Source organism: Camelus bactrianus, chromosome 36 (genome assembly GCF_048773025.1).
Source record: "Camelus bactrianus isolate YW-2024 breed Bactrian camel chromosome 36, ASM4877302v1, whole genome shotgun sequence".
NCBI classification, from domain to species: domain Eukaryota; kingdom Metazoa; phylum Chordata; class Mammalia; order Artiodactyla; family Camelidae; genus Camelus; species Camelus bactrianus.
In genome coordinates this window covers 1,421,927-1,435,966 of record NC_133574.1, presented here as the reverse complement: position 1 = coordinate 1,435,966, position 14,040 = coordinate 1,421,927, and the positions used below count along the sequence as shown (strand labels likewise).

General features: G+C 55.0%; 1 protein-coding gene across 11 annotated transcripts in view; it reads right to left on the bottom strand.

Annotated features, from left to right (window-relative positions):
- The window catches only part of IKZF1 (IKAROS family zinc finger 1), an 89,204-nt gene that overhangs the window by 50,381 nt on the left and 24,783 nt on the right, over positions 1-14,040 (bottom strand). The window lies entirely within an intron of this gene.

Below are 14,040 nucleotides of genomic sequence, written 5' to 3'. Positions count from 1 at the left end.
GGGTCAAGAACACAGTATATCTGTGTATTTGCCCTTTTTACTTTTTCCCCTCTCCGCTCAGCTGCACCCTTCCTCCCTCCCACCAGCAGGTAGACCCTTGGAGCCCCTGAATCCGACCTTTCTCGGTCGCCCCTGTGTCTTGCGGGGTGCCTGGGACAAAGGGGATACTTACAAAGCATTTTCCTCATTAACCGACCCTCCAAAGCTGGCTTGGTCCCCACGCCCGGCTTGCTCCCCTGCGCTCTGGAATGCTGACCCCGCTCAGAAGCTGGGCCGGTCCCTTGGCTGCACACCCGCCACAGACGGCGTGCAAGGTCCTCTGCAGGTGTCTGCCGTCTGGCCCACCCCTTGGGGACCCCACTTCTCACGCATTTGACTCCCCATGACAGCGGCTGGAAGCTGGGAACCGATTCAGGGGTGGCGCTCTGAAGCTACTACCGTTTTCACTAACGTGCCAATTAACTTTGCGATTCCTTTCCAACGTTCAAGACTGAAGAGGGAAAAATGAATTCAGAATCTACACCTGTACACACTTGAATAAGATGGTGCGTCACCGGAGGGCACACTAATGGTCTCTGAGATCCCTGCGATGCTCTTAATCCAGATTATTTGTCTCTTAAGGGCCGGGAGAAGGCCAGACTCTGCAAAGCAAAGCGTAATTCCACAGCACAACTGGAAACATTCGTTTCCCTCTTCCTTCCCTTGTATATTCGATTTACATTTCGAGGTGGCATTTTATTTCCCCCCTCAACTGTGTAAGCACTGCTTCCTTCCCTGTGTGTTAATTACTGCTATTTGATGGCGAAAAGGTTGACTTTGAACTCTCAGCTCTCCCCAGAGACGATTTTCTACCCCTCCAGCCAGTCTCACGAGCAGACCCAAGAAAGAGGATTTTCATAATCCACTGGATCTGGTGTGATCTGAGGTCATCAGGGCTCTGGCTTTTCCCCACGGTGGTACCAGGGTGGGAAACCCATCTCAGAGGAGCTGCCTGCAGGGGCCGAGCAGTCCAGCTGCACACAAGGTCCGGGCACAGAGAGCCCGGTGCCCTCGTGTGGGTTACATGGAGGAGTCACCCACGGGCCCCGCGGCATCCTTTGCACGTGGAGCGCTGATGGAGCAGGGGAAGCAAGATGGTCATCGTTCCAACCCAGCCAGTGGGTTAAGGGGCGTTCCCAGCACCACCCCGCACAGCACGCGCTCGAGGACAAGGTCAGCGCATCTGCGGATGATGGCTGCGGAGGCCGGGGACGCCTGCCCTCATCACGGCTGCCCCAAACCCTGCAGCGAGCTGGACCCACCATCATCCGCAAGGTTGCTTTTTAGGGTGAACTGAGACGTCGACCCAGAAAACAATTCTTACTACTCTACCATTAAACCTCGTTTTCGGACAAAGCAATAGCCTTTCCCGGATTCATTCCACACCGTGTGCAAAGGTCTGAGGGTCCAAACGGACTCTGGACTGTTTCTAAAAGGAAAAACAGGCCTTGCCTCAAATATTCAAGTACCGTGTTTGGGGCTCCGAGGGGCATGACAGGGGTGGGGGGTGGGGACTGCAAAGTGAGTGTGGGTGATGGGAAAGCCTGGATCCCCCCAAGGGCGCGTTCCGGGCACGTGGGCCCGAGGGGCACCGTCCTGGCCCCCAGCCCCGCCTGCCGCCCAGCCTCGCCTGCCGCCCAGCCTCCCTCCACCAACACTCAGCTGAGCCAGGTGTGCACCCTGTCACCACGACGTTGCCTCCCTGGTACAGCCGTCTTGTGCGGACAGGTAGTTCTTGTTGCCAAGCAACCAGGGGACACCCCCCCCCATCTTTACAAGCAGCAAAAGGCCAGAGCAGTGACCTGGAGACCCAGGCGGCGCCGTCTTCCCTGCACCGCCGTCCACACTCCCACTTTGGGGTCCCCATCGCGCAGGTGTGCGGTGCCCCAGGGCGCCCGAGCACTCTTTCCTTGAAGCCTTTTTAGTTTGTTCCTGAGCTAAAAGGTCTCCATCATCGGTCCTTGGCCCCAAGTAAGAGAATCTTGGTGAAATTGTTTCCAAAGTCAATGTTAAAAGAAAGGAGGGAAGAAATACAGGCAGGAATGGAAGGAAAGGGGGAGGGAGGGAGAAAGGGGAGGGAGGGGGAAGGAGAGAGAGAGGGAAAGATGAAAGAAGAAAGAAAGATGGTGAAAACGAGAGGGGAAAAAAAGATGCAAAGACACTGAGAGCGGCGCAACCAGAGCCCAGCGCCTGGCCTGCGGCCGTGGGCCGCGGCACGCCCAGGAAGCCCGCGGCCACAGGAGCGCACGCTGTCCCCCGGTCAGCAGGTACAGGGCAGCCTTGCACAGGAAGGCTGGGGTCCTGGGCCCCCAGCTCAGCTCGGTCGGGTGCAGGGAGGGGGGGCCCATGCATGGGCATCAGGACCCGTGTGCCGAGACGGAACACCAGGCTGGGTTTCTCAGGATGCGGTGCAGGAGGCTGGCCACTTCCCTCTCCCCCATTAAAATGAACAAAAAGAAAAAGAAAAAGAGAAAAAAAAAAGCCTCTGCTTTACCACCTCGGCTTCATGGCTTCCTCAGGTCACGGAAGCATATTTTGGGATGTGATCGAGAAGCTGCAATCCCCACAGTTGCTGCAAACGATGGCGCAGAGGGGAGGGTGCCCGTTTTCGGAGACCTGGTCACTCGGTGCCCCTCTGGTGGGACCTGCTTTGTGTCCATAAAACCATTGCCTGGTTTCAAAAAAATTCACAGGGACCTCCCACTCCCCTAAACCGCCATGGCAGGTGCAGCAGGATAAGCTGAAGGGATGAAAACAAAAACTAAAAACAACATGTTTCTGGGCGCAATTCAGCTTCTAGGCCCCGGGAAACGATTCTGTTTCCCGGGTGTTACATTTTGCTCTATTCTCGAGACTTTGTACTCAATCAGGTGTCTACAAAACTGAGGTTGGTTTCAAAGAGCGACAGCAAATAAATCCAAACGACGGACAGAGTCAGGCTGGAACGAGATTTTTCCATAAATCAGAGATGGCCAAAGCCAGAACTTGAAGGCCCGATTTCACATCCGTTTGGGGTGCGTTGAGAATGTGTTCTGAAGACGAAGCCGATTTTAAAACTACGTTAGGGAGCCGACCAGTAACCAGTTTCTGGCTAAGTGTCGGCAAGGATTCATCTGAAAAGTTTGTCTGGGACATCATGGCACACTTGTCTACACAACCGCGGGTCCACCCCATCCAACAGGGTGCCCCAGACACGCGTGGCCTCTGAGGACTCGAAACGCGGCCGTTCCAAACTGAGATGTGTGTCAGCACGAAAGACACACTGAGTTGCAAAGACTCAGTACAAAAAAAAAAAAAAAGGGTGTAAAATACTCATTAACGATTGTCTATATTGAGTGCATGTTTAAATCATATTTGGGGAACACTGGAGTTTGACACAACATTGTAAAATGATTATAAATAATAAAAAATATTTTAAAAAATAGATCATATTTGGGGAATACTGAGTTAAATAAAACATATACAAATTAATTCCACCCTGTATCATTTTTCTTTCTTTTTTTCTTAAACAGGTGTGTTGCTCAGCATGTAAGTATTTGAAGATTTTTCTATTGTCTTTTTTTTTTTTCCAGTTTTTTTGGTGGGGAGAGAAGTAATTAAGTATATTTATTTATTTAAACGGAGGTGCTGGGGATCGAACCTGGGACGCCGTGCGTGCCAAGCCCCTGTTCCACCACCGGGCTCCACCCTCCCCATGTTACTATTATTTTCAATGGAGGTGCTCCATCCGTAACAAGAAATAGATGTAGAAATGGGGAAACCAGACAAGTGAACGCACACACGGCCCTGAACAGAATTTTTCGCACCTACAGCTACACTGAAACATCAAAAGCCCACACGTTAGTAATAACAATACTGCTGTACGATTGTGAGTGCAGGGTTTACAACGGCCCAACGACCCAGTTATCTTCTGGGATTAAAACCACTTCACTTAAAACCACAGCACCGTCTGCTGATGACAAGCGTCCCCGAGACTTCTTGGACTATGATGCTCAGATTAACTAAAGTGGGGCCACACCGGGTAATAGTAAACAGCCCTGATTTACCATGAGAGGGGACAGAAGCCATTGGAAAGCGCTCTGGGGCCACCGGCGAGGTCGCGTTTGTATGGTTACCCTGTTTAACTGGAGAGCGCAGTGAAATTGCGAAAGCTGCCAACTTCTGCCTGATTCCAAGAATCATAACCCAGACCATCACAGCGCTGGCCTGCAGGGCCTTCGTAAAAGTCCCTTTCTCATTTCTGCGGGACTCCACCTCGAGTGTGACAGTCCTTCATCCTGGAAAATGAGAAAGGCCACTTCGGCCCCACGCGCTGTTCGGCACAGTGGGGACCCCAGGCTGGGGGCCGTCCGTCCGTCGCCCCCGCCGACACCGGCTGTTCCAGGCTTTCCGGGAATCAGTCCCGCGTGGTTTCCGTGGAAATGAGCAGCCTGCGGCCACATCCCCTGCAGGGAAATTACTCTCTGGGGGCCTGGAGGGGCCACACCCTAGACGGGGCGCCCGAACTTCCCTGCAGCGAGCTGGACTCCCTCCTGGAAACAGGGCACTGGATTCTCCACTGAACCCAGCTGCCCCAAGGTCAGGGTCAGGTACTTTGAGGCGGGTCCCTCAGTGGCAGTGAGCCCCTCACGTGTCTCTGAGTCTTTGCAGAAAACGTGTCGTGGCAAAACCACTGCACACTCAGGGACACGGACGAGGTCGCCCCCCAGATCCGCGCACATGTCTCACCCAAGGATCTCGATACAGAAATATTTTGGAGAAGACTGAGTTCAAGGCCACGTTTCAAAGGACAGCGCGAGGCCAGGGTTTTCCCGGAAAAAATATCATTGTGATTTAGCAACATCTTAAGGGAATGCAGACCAGCCTTGCTTTGCCTTTAAAATTCTTCAAACCCGAAGAACCACAATAGGAATAATCATCACGTCTCGTGAATGAGACACAGGAGCCTTTCCTGGTCACACTCCCCCAGCCACAAAAGTGACGTGCCTTAAGGCGGCGCCTTCCTTATGAATCCGGACAGTCTAGTCGGTCCAGAGTCACTCGGAACCAACTCTCGCTGGACAGACAGTCTCTCCCCCTGCCCCCTCCCCCCCACCCCCACCCAGCCACCCGCAAAGGAATGCCAGCTTCCCCTTGGAGCTGTCGAGACATGAAAACCATCGTTGAGCCACTGTACACGCAGATAAACCAGCTCTCAAAATAAAATAAAATAAAATAAAATAAAATAAAATAAAAAATATAAAATTCCTAACTGATGGCATTTGCCCATATTCCGTGCTGTCAAGCCTTTCACCCTCAGAGGGTTCCAGGCTACCGAGAGGTGGACGGGAGCCTGGCAGGTTGTCTAACAGTGGGCACGTCCCCCTGCTCCGGCTCAGGGGCCTGACACGCTCCCTCCTGAGTTTCCTGTGAGCTCCGGCCTCCCCGCCGCCCGGCCCCCCAAACCCTAGCAGGCCAAGGGGTCACAATTTTGCGCAGATCTGCAGTAACCGCAGTTCCTGCGAAGACCGTGCAGGGTGCTGGGCGTATCTGGCGGGAACAGCGGCCCGGCCTCCACCTTCCCCAACCCGGGGGGTGGCTGTGAATCCAGGAAGGTCGCTTCCTGGGGGCGCGGCAGCCCCGGCCCACTGTTTTCATCGCACCAAACCAGGGCCGTGGAAACTTCACAGGGTGATGGTTAGGGCTCAGCCCTGCCTGCTCAAACCTCTTGGCTTTTGCATAAAAGGAGGGGAAGCTTTTTTTTTTCTTTTTCTTTTCTTTCTTTTTTTTTTTTTTTTCTGGGTTATAGTCACACTTCCCAAATCAGAAAATGTTCTAACCAGCCAGGAGGACAGGTGGCAACTGGCAACCACAGTGTAGAATCTTTCTCTCTCTCTCTCTTTTTTTTTTTTTTTTTTTCCATTTCTTTCTGAAACCCCATGTAGAAGGAAGGTTACCGAAATGTCGGTTGGCTGTTTAACACACAGACCTCAACATTCTTTCAACACAGATGGAACACAGCCGAAAATAAAATGGGGACCAAAAACCTAGGACAGAAAACACCGTGTGTCTTCTCGGCTCGCGTAGCTCAGAATCCGTCTTTCTTGGCCTCAGTACAACAACTAGGTTTAACGTTTCTGGTTTCTGGTTTCTGTTTGTCAAAATGGGCAACTTTTCGCAGTTAACATGCTCCCTTGGAGCCGGGCTGGGAAGGCCAGGCGGCAAGTGTTTTGATTTTTTTTCCTGGGCCCATTTTTTTTTAAAGGTGATTCCCTTTAAAAAAAAAAAAAATCCATTCTTCAGATTCTGGGATACAACTGACTGTATTAAAAAATCTTCGACCGTGAGCCACAGAGTGTGACGCTCCCGTGCGGGGGACACGCGGAACCACGTGACGATGGGGTGTTTGGGTTCGGTGGGGGGAGGGGAGGGCTGTAATCTGGGTTCTCTACTGGGAAGTGTGTGGGGGCCTCAGGGCGTCAGGATGACCTGGGTGGGGGGGTGACATGGGTGGTGACAGCCCCCCCCCCCAGTGGGAGGGACAGTCTCAACCAATGAAGGTCCCTCTGCCCAGATACCAACTGGGCCCGTTGAGAAACAGGGGCCTGGAATCGTCCCCTGGAGGGACCTTAAATGCAGTTTAAGTTCCGGACACTGGGCTGCCCAGGTGGCCGGGACGCTCTGAGCAAACCCCGGAGGGGCGCTGTCTCTGCGAGGGCCACCCTGGGCAGACACACAGCTGGGCAGGAGGGACACGGGGGCCCCACCAGTTTGGGTCGGGGGGCCCCTGCTCCCTGCGACTCCGGAATGAGACTGAAGGCAGGAGGGAGAGGCTCAGGGGGACAGCTGGGGACACAGGCCAGGCTGGGACAAGGTGAGGTCCCCAGCCCCTGCTCCTGTTGGAACCTCCAGCATCTTTCAATGGTGCCCTCTCACACAGGTCATCCCGAAAACATCCCCCTGCCCCAGCCACGCCCCTCAGCCTGCTCCCACCTCTCGTCCCTTCATGTCCTCGTCCCTAAGGTCACCTTCTGCCTATCTGTGCTCCACCCCCCCCCCCCCAGGCTAGGCTCCCCTACGTTTAGACCTGGCTGCATCTGGGACATCCATCACCACCCATCTCCTGCCAGCACCTTTTTCCAGCACCCTCCACCCACCCTGTCTTCTCGCCTTCCCTGAACTCTCTGTCCCCGTGACTTCCACGCAGCATTTCTGTCCAGAAACTGCACCGGAATCCACTCCCCCTCTGCCTCCTTCCTTGCTTTTTCTTCCAGACAATCACATGCAACCGTCCCCAAGGCCCTGGTGCGCCCGTCCCTCCCGCTGACCTCCTGGCACAGATAGAAGGGGCTCCCCACCCCCAGCACGCACATCCTGCCTTCCAGACAGCTCCTTGCCTATAAACCGTCCCCCGACTTCCAGGTCACCCCAAGCCCCTGTACATTTCTGGTTCTGCTCAAGCCGATCGCGGCCGCCCCCGCCACCACCGGGGTAGTTTCAGCCGTGTCCCTCCCGCGCCCACACTGACAGCGTGGACACGCGCCACGGCCACTGCTGGGAGAGCCCTCTGTGCCGCGGCCTCCTGGCCAGCGGTCACCAGCGCGATCTTTCCAGCCGGCAAGTGTGAAGGGTTGTTCCCCAGAGGAAACATTTTGAGGGGTCCCCTATGGGCCCCGCCAGGGCCGGCTGCAGCCTCCACCCACCCCCCTGCCCTTCCGCCCACCCACCTCTGGCTTCCTGAGGTCAGAATGTGACTCACCTCCTCCGCCCTGGCTCAAACTTCAGCCCCCTAAGTCCCCCGGCCCCCGACCCTCCCCCATCCTCCCCCGACTCCCCAGCCCAGCGAGGTCTGAGCCTTTCCTGTCCACATGCTTCAGAGGAACCTCTGAGTCCCCGAGAGCAAGGAGGTGCATTCCCGCCCTGCTGTGCAGGACAGCGGCCTGGACATCTGTCCCCAGGCTTCACCTGCCCGGGGCCGCAAGGCACAGCAAAGGGCCCAATCAGTAGGATGTCCTCGTTTCTTAAGGGCCGGAGAAGCCACAGTGTGGACCAAACGCTAAGCCGACACAAACTGTATCTGCACAGTGAACTCAGCTCGGGGAGAGAGGGGAGCGGGGCTCAGAGCAGCCTGGCCTTCATCAGGGTGGTCCCTGCCCTCCAGGTACAGGCAGGCTGGGACATGCTGGCCCTGGGACGACAGAACAGAGCCGGGCGTAGGTCCCCCGGCCCTGCGCACCCCTCCTGGTCCTCCAGCCAGGTCCTGCCCTGTGTCCCAGTCCCTCCAGCCGCTGGGAAGCACCTGATGTCGGCTGAGACCCTGCAGGGGCCTTGCCACACTGCCCGTGGCTGCTGCCCGTGTTTGCTTTCTTAGGAAATGTAGGCGTTTTGTGGGGTCACCACAAGTCACCCGCCAGGAGGTGTTACGGGCAGGCATCCATCTCTCCAAATGCTGCAGCCTCTCTGGGAGCCAGTCGCCAGCTGGAGGTGACGCTCACCTCCTTGGAGGCCTCCGTGAACGACCGTCTACCTTGTGACCCGCCCGCTTGGCGCTTTTCCTATTTCAAGGTGACAGACAAGGTGCCTCCGTCACCGAGCAGGGAAGGAGCCCGGCGGGGCCGGCGAGGCGGGGGACAGCAGAACCAGGGACTGACCGTCCCCACCGCTGGGTCCCAGGCACAGAGGTACCCCTGTAAGGGACCAACTGCCATCCCTTGTCAACTACTACACACACACGCACACACACACACGCACACGTCAGTTTCATTTTTCTGCAAGGAATGTTTCTAAGCCTTGGCTGCCCGGTGCTACCTGTCTACACCGAATCCTAGGACAGGACGGCACCTGACCCAGCCCACAGTCACTTATTTTGAGTGTACCCACAAGTCACCATGTTCTGCAAAGACGATGCTTTCCAAACGTTCTGCACTAACCTACAAAACAGGGGTCGCAAAAACCTGTAACATTTACTTTCGAATGGGAAACAAGAAAGCTACTCTGTATCTCTTTTTTTTTTTTTAAGCAACGGCAGATATTTGCAACGGGGATCGTGTTGGTTTGGCCCTGCCGTGGTGACGTCCCGGGATGAGGGCAGCGCAGGATGAACAGCACGCAGGTTTTCAGACCTACTCATCAAATCCACCGCAGGAGTCTTCAACTAGGAGGACCCAGGGACTGACACAGGGAGGCTCACCGGTGTCTAAGCGACACTCTTGCAGGGATCCCTCAAAGGGAAATGGAACGCTGGGCGCCAGGATGCCCAAGCGCTGGATGAAGGTCCGGGAGACGCCCTCTCCCCCGTGTCTAACTCAGCTGCAGCCAGCGCTCAGATGTTGCAAGATAATGCTCCTCCCGAGCTCACACGGGGTTTGTCGGTTCAGAGGAGATGCGCCGCACAGATAAGGACAGCTTCCTCTAACTGCTGATGAGATAAGCCAGCCCAGCATCCGTGCTCAAAAGCCAGCCGCCCCGTCTCCCGTGAGACCAAAGCCCGCTGTTTTCCATCGTGAAAACCTCTCCAGCGTCCCCCGCTCCCCGGGCCGCGGAGGAGCCTTACGGCCCTCGGAACTGTCTCCGTATCCGGCCTGGAGCTTTAAGAGGCAAGTGAAATCTGGCACCAGAATCACCGATTGAAAATGCGCTGGCAATTGGCACAGCATTGCCAACTGACTATGACTCAATAAAATAATGTTAAAAGTAAATCAATAAGAATGCAAAATTCACACTTCAGTCCTCAAAGTCATGACCGAATGAAGGGTTTTTTTTTACTTCAAGTGAATGGACCAAAAGAGAAAATGTATTTTTTTTTTTTTACACATTTAATCATTTTCCTGAATTCTAGGGGTCGGTGGGGGGAAGTTAGAAAAATCCAGATTTTTTTCCTTTCTTTTTTTTTTTTTTCTTAGCATGTCTGCCAGGGTGAACGGCACCCTTCGAAGGGAAGGAGCTGAGATGTGCTAATTCAGCTTCAAGAATGCTCAGGATTGCGGAGCCGGGCCCTGGACACCACGCTGGGGGATGCGACCTGCAGAATCAGGTCCCACAGCAAAGCCCGGAGAAACGACGGGGGTCCCCTCCCCACTCTGGGACAGGGCACGTCCGTGAGCAGAGGCACCAAGGATGCTCCAGAAGGTGACAGGCATGGACAAATGGACGATATACCCCCTGCATTCAAACTCAAGCCGACCCTCACGCGTCCCTCTGCACCAGCTCATCTCAAGTATCCATCTGTGTAGCCAAGCCACGTGGGGAGCCTCGTTCGACCCCAGATCAGCCTCAGTCTTTGGCCTCCTGCTAATCAGCTGCCCCCTCGGTGCCGGTGTGAACCATCTTTCCCACTCAGACCCACGGCACTAAACAGCCTCCGCCCCCGGGTCCTCCCTTTAAATCCACCCCAGTCCACACCTTGTCCGTCTTCTCTCTCAGGGTGGCCATCCGGCTTTCCGGCCTCTCATCTCCCTTCTCCACGTCTGGCCTCTCCCTGGCTCCTCTGCTGCTGCCCACCCAGCCCCCCAGCCCGGCCTGCTGTCTACAGTCCTAGGGGAGGGGGGAGCTGCCACATTATCCACGTCCTGACTTGGGTTTGGAACCAGCCAGCCCACAGCCTCCTCTGCAGGTCTGTGTGCTCCCTGATGACACCGGGGAGCCGGGGTGTGGGGGGCCTTGCTCAATTTTAAGACCCGGAAACCCATACAAGCAAAGGGAGAGGGGAGGGTGCAGCTCAGGGGTGGAGCGCGTGCTTGGCATGCACGAGGTCCTGGGTTCCATCCCCAGTCCCTCCATTAAAAAAATTAAAATAAAAAAAAGGTAAAAACAAGAAAAAGGGAGATGAAGGCAGTAACGGGCAAAAATGTATGCAATGCAGAAGAAAGAAATATAAGGGCTATTGGCTGAGGAAGAAAATCACTAAGGGTTTACTGTTTGCTCAAAACGTTTATCTGCTCTACCGGACGCCAGCCCGGACATGATTCGTGCTCGAGATGATTTGAAGAGCCCCTGGTCACTGCCTGGCAGAAGAAATCTGAACCCATTTTCCCCTCCTCGAGCACGCCTGCCTGAGCAAAGCTGGGGTTGCCTTGAGAGGCCACCACGGACATCCCCAGCTGCCACCAGAGTCACGCACGACCACTTCAGAGAGGTGAGATTTCTCTCATTCCTAAAGAGACCACTTCAGAGGAACAAGCCATCGTCTCACGAAGCAGACTGCCCCGATGACTAACGCCCTCCCTGCCGGGAAGTTCTCCCCCATGTCTAACTCAAAGTATTCATGCTGCAGTTCAGATCCTTGCTTCTCTTACTGGAAGAAACTGGAGCCCTGCGAGGGTGCAGCCTTGGCCTTGGCCTGGCCTTATTTCTCTCACCTCTTTTCTCCCGTATCTTTTTTTTAATTGCTTCAACACCGGGGGAAGCCTTGAGGTGCAAAACCATCACCTTCCTCATTCTAGGAATGGCCCACCCTCCCTAAGACGCGCCCACCCCCGCCCCACAATCTTAAAGGGCTGATTCCCACTGTTTTCCTGACATCTTGCTCCTGACTCTCTGGTCTGTTCTCCTGGTTAAGATCAGATTGGTGTAAAATGGATAACGAGGGCTCCTCGCCTTTCGAAAACATCTCTTTGCTCGTTCTACCGTCACCAAATGCTTCCCCACCTTTTACCAGCGTTTGGCCTCTCGCCGTTCCGGGGACATTCCGGTGGAAATTTCTCCTAGAATAGCGGGCATCCGTGACCTGAACCTGGGTCTGGGGCCGGCCGGCCCCGTCATCTCTCTCCTGGTCTTACCCTAGTTTAGCTCCCTGTCTCTGTTTTCGGTTTGCTTCTTCTGTGGCTCAGATTTTCTTAGCAGCTGAATTCCTCTCCTTAGGGCTGCTGGTCACCCACCCTCTTTCCCGTCTCTCCTGTGAGGCTACGATGCTCACAAATCTTTGAAAGATCTTTTTCTGCCCTTTGTTGTCCTTTTTCCTGGCTGTCTGGTATTCCATCTCCAGCAAAGCAGGTTTGCATTTTTTTTTCCATTTAAGCCACTCTGTGAGATGTGTTTGGATCCCGCTGCTGGTTTAAAATGAGGACGGGGGGAGGCTCAGTGGGAGGGGACTGTCAGCTCCATCTTCCCTCCGCCCTCCCCGCCCCTGCACACACCCTGCCTCCTTCCCAGTCCTTCCTCTTTGCTCCTCCACAGGGAGGAGTTTCTGCTTCCTGTGCTCTGTCCTCTGACACCCCTCTCGCCTTCTGCCTGCTCCCCGTGGAGCTGACGAAACCCAGCTGCAAGCACACTTCCTTTTCCTTCAATCTACTAACCCCTCGAGCTCTAAAAACTGCGTCCTGGAGCCTCATGCATCAGTTTGTTCAGTGCTCCGGCTCACGCATCACCTTAACAACCAACCCATCACCACGTGCAGGAGTTAGCTGACTTCCTGCAAAGGATGGTTTCTCACACGCCAGTTCTCTGCAATGCCCTCCCTCACTGGCTTGTCCCCGCAAACACCTCCGCTCTCTGCTGCGGGGCGTCCTCTGGGCTTCTGTGCTTTCTGTCTCCAGGCAGTGGTCCATCTCTCCTTTGGCACCTGCCCCCCCCCACCCTGAATCTGTCAAAGGGCTTTCCCTGCCCGTCCACGTGGCTCTGGCAACCGATCCTTACAAGCCAAGAAAAGAGATTTCTCGGGTGTTTGGAGCTTTGCCACCCTGAAGTTCCTTCTGCATGAACTTGGCGCTGACCGGAGACGTGCGTGGGGACAGGTCACGCGGGGCCGGGGTGGGGGGCACTGGGAAAGGGACCGCCGGCCATCACAGGCCAGCCCCAGCCCCACGGCCACACGGGCGCTGGGTGCGCGTTAGGAAGGACCTGGCCGGAGTGTCACCGTGAGAGCGCGGCCTGGGGACCCGCAGAAGCGCCCACCAGGGGCCTGACGGCCTCTTACCGGGCAAAGCGCCCACAAGCTGAAGTCCGCACGGGGCGATGCACCGTGGGTGATCGCAAGGATGGTGAGCGAGCGCGCGCCATTCACTCTCCAGGAATCGGCCCGACTTTCAGTTCTCTAAAGGATGCCCAAGCCCTGCGGGGCTTTTGGGGTGGGGCACCCCAGTTTCTCCCTAATGACCCCTGGAGCCCTGCCTCTGACGCCTCGGCTTTGGTTTCTTTAAAGGGTTCGTGGCTACGTGTGCACACGATCTCTCCCGGCTTCTGGTCCCCCGGCCCCTCTGTCTGTCCGGGGTTAGGGGTGCGTGTCTGCTGCCCGATGTGCAGGGACACAGGGAGGGACCCACCTCACCAGTCGTCTCAGGCACTGAACACCGGCCGCCTTTGCAAATGTTTCACGAACACGCACCACCATCCCTCTCTTTACATTTGACTTTTGAGTTTATGTAAATGGGTTTTGACGGGAAACTTTGCAGCCGTCATAAAAACCAGCCTCTCTCGGAATTGACAGAAGACAGTCTTAGAAGTAAGTGCATCAGTTACAACAAAACTTGGCCTTCCGTGTCCCTGAAATGATGTGCGCGGAACAGAGCAGAAGGCCACGCCCTCCTCCCAATTCTTTCTCCCACCGACCCTCCCACCTGCAGCAGCCACTTGGAACAGGGAAAATCGATTTGCAAAGGCACCTATTTACTTAATTCAGCTACACCCAGTGGCTTTAGCCATCAGCCTCGCCCGTTTGTACAGTTAATTGTAGAGCTAACTTCAAAAAAAAAAAAAAAAAAAAAAGAACCGTTGTGCATAAAACCTACGTGGTTTCTAAGACACATGAAAACCTACAAAATCTGTTTCTTGGTTATTGCATCAGCCTGTCGCATCGGAAAAGCACTCTGGTGGTGATCATAACCCTGAGGACGTCCCATGTGCCACCCCGCTTGGCTGTGGGTCTCACGCGGCCGATCCACACATGGTCTGTTCTGCCTCGGTTCCACCTGTGAACCCTTCAGGACACTCTTTTCTGCAAATAAATGGCTCCCAATATCGCAGTTTTTTCAATCTTTTTTTTTTTTTTTTAACCACTTGCTGACCCCTGCTCTATTTTATTTATTT